The sequence below is a fragment of the Equus asinus genome, chromosome 22 (assembly GCF_041296235.1).
Source record: "Equus asinus isolate D_3611 breed Donkey chromosome 22, EquAss-T2T_v2, whole genome shotgun sequence".
Lineage (NCBI taxonomy): Eukaryota > Metazoa > Chordata > Mammalia > Perissodactyla > Equidae > Equus > Equus asinus.
The window spans coordinates 58,179,814-58,182,306 of record NC_091811.1 but is presented as its reverse complement, the minus strand read 5'-3'; positions in this window follow the sequence as shown (position 1 = coordinate 58,182,306).

The window sequence follows — 2,493 nt, the reverse complement described above, 5'->3', positions numbered from 1 at the left end:
GGGGAGAGGGAGAAGGAAGGGGACCACGCGGCCTGTCGGGAGATGTAGTTTCACACCTGTGGCGAGAAAGGGCGCTGCAGTGTGTTTGAGAAGCTGCAGACATGGACCGGTGGAGCGAGGTCACCAGGCAAACTACTGTACTTGGCGAGTCTGTGGTCACGGACCTGATGCGTAAGCACAGAGGGGACTTTGTGGGTGTATCAACAGCATCTGTCTGCTGATCTTTTTTTTTTTTTTTGAGTTTTCATTAAAAAAAAATTTTTTTTTTCTTGCTGAGGAAGATTTGCCCTGAGCTAACATATGCTGCCAATCTTCCTCTTTTTGTATGTGAGGCACCACCACGGCATAACGACTGACAGATAAGTGGTATAGGTGGGAGCCCAGGAGCCAGGCCCCAGCCCTGAAGCAAAGTGGTGCACGAGCTTAACGACTAGGCAACTCTGCCCATCTTGCCTCTCTCAGAGCCTTTATCATATTCTCCTTTGTTTATAGTGGTTAGAAGTTCTATTCATCTTTGTGGCCTCCATGGTGCCTACTGCTGTGCTTTACTTACATCTCTGTGAAAGGAAATTAGCTTTCCAACTTCTGGGCTAAGACTTTGCACAGTTTTCTCTTTTAATATTTCTAGAAAGAAGTCGGGGTGGGAAGAACCAGACATACTTCTAGGGAAGGGAACCATCTTTGAAATAGTGTGCACTTGACGAAGGGTGAGACCTCCTGGGCAGGAAGCCAGGCAATGCAATGTCACTATACTGCTTTCCATCATGATAAAAGGAGAAAAAAATCACTCTCTACAAAAGTGGAGAGAACAAAAGAAAAAAAAAGAGAAAGGAGAGAGGAATCAACAATTAGGGAGAGACTGGACCTAGGTAGGTACAAGAGCCATTGAAATTCTCCCACTACGGAGTAGAGGAAGGGCATTTGAAGAAGGGTGGTGCCTGCTGTTGCATTTAAAGATGTTTATGCCATTGCAGTGCCAGCCCCTCCTCTACTTTCTTTCTAAGTCTGTAGTCAAGCTGTCCACATTCAGGAAAGCTTTGTGTAGGGTGGTGTGGGTGAGGGTGGGGGATAAAATAATTAAAGACTGGGTTGCTTTTTTTTTTAAAAGATTGGCACCTGAGCTAACAACTGTTGCCAATCTTCCTTTTTTTTTCTACTTTATCTCCCCAAACCACCCCTATACATAGTTATATATCTTAGTTGTGGGTCCTTCTAGTTGTGGCATGTGGGATGCCGCCTCAGCGTGGCCTGAGGAGCAGTGCAATGTCCGCGCCCAGGATCCGAACCAGCGAAACCCTGGGCCACCACAGCGGAGCGCGCAAACTTAACCACTCAGCTACGGAGCCGGCCCCTGTGTTGCCTTTTAATAGGTGTGAAAGAGAGACATCTTGCCCAGAAACAGGGGCCTGGAAACAAATATAAATCTTCCAACTCCCCCTTAAGATTGCCATTCATTTTGAGACTTCCACTGGATACGGATTGATTTAAAGTTTGAGCCCATTTTATCTGGACTTCAAGGAGTAGGAGCCTTCCCTTGAAATCTGACTTACATCTAACATTTGGTAAAGAAGGCATGTTCATCCTTATTTTATATTCATATTTTATATACAAGAAGCCCCAAGTTGGGGAACGATCTCCCTTCTTTTTCTCTCCTAACATTTCTCCTTTTTCCCTCAGCATCTGCACCCCCACCCCCAGGATACAGTATCTCCTTCCAGTTCAAAGATGATAATCTGGAGCCACTCTCAGATGGGCATGTGACCTTGAGGGACAGGTTCACTCTTCCCAACTCCATTCTCCTGTCCAGCCTCACTCCCTCTGACTAAGGGCTTACACATGTGAGACAGCTGCTTAGCGTGAGGAGTAAGGATCTGGCTGGATAAAAGACAGAAATTAACTGGGATACATGGTTGAACTGTGACCTCATTAACACTGTGCCTTAACCGAGTTAACTACTGCAGAATTCCCAAGGTACAATAGACCTGCCAAGCCAATTTGCTTGTTGTCCCCCTACTAATTAGCTAATTACCGCCATTTAAACTTTCCCTAGCTCATTCCCTGTATTTGAAACAACCAATTTCCTGCCATTTCCCTGTCATTCTACATCAATAACTGCCTTCAAGTATTGACTCAAAACTCACCTCCTCCAGGAAGACTGTCTTGACTGAACCCATCCTTCAAGATTACTCTGAACACATAATGTCATGTAAAGTAGCGTGTATCCTATATTCTTTACTTGTTTCATGTGCATATATATATATATATATGTATGCTCTTCTATTAAGTTATAAGCTCTACAAAAATAGACACCATTACTTATAAGTTTCTACCTCCAAACCAGGTCTTCAATCAACATTTGTTAGAAGAATGAAAACTGAGGCTTGGGGCCGGCCCCATGGCCGAGTGGCTAAGTTTGCGCACTCTGCTTCTGCGGCCCAGGGTTTCACTGGTTTGAATCCTGGAAGCAGACATGGCACTGCTCGTCAAGCCATG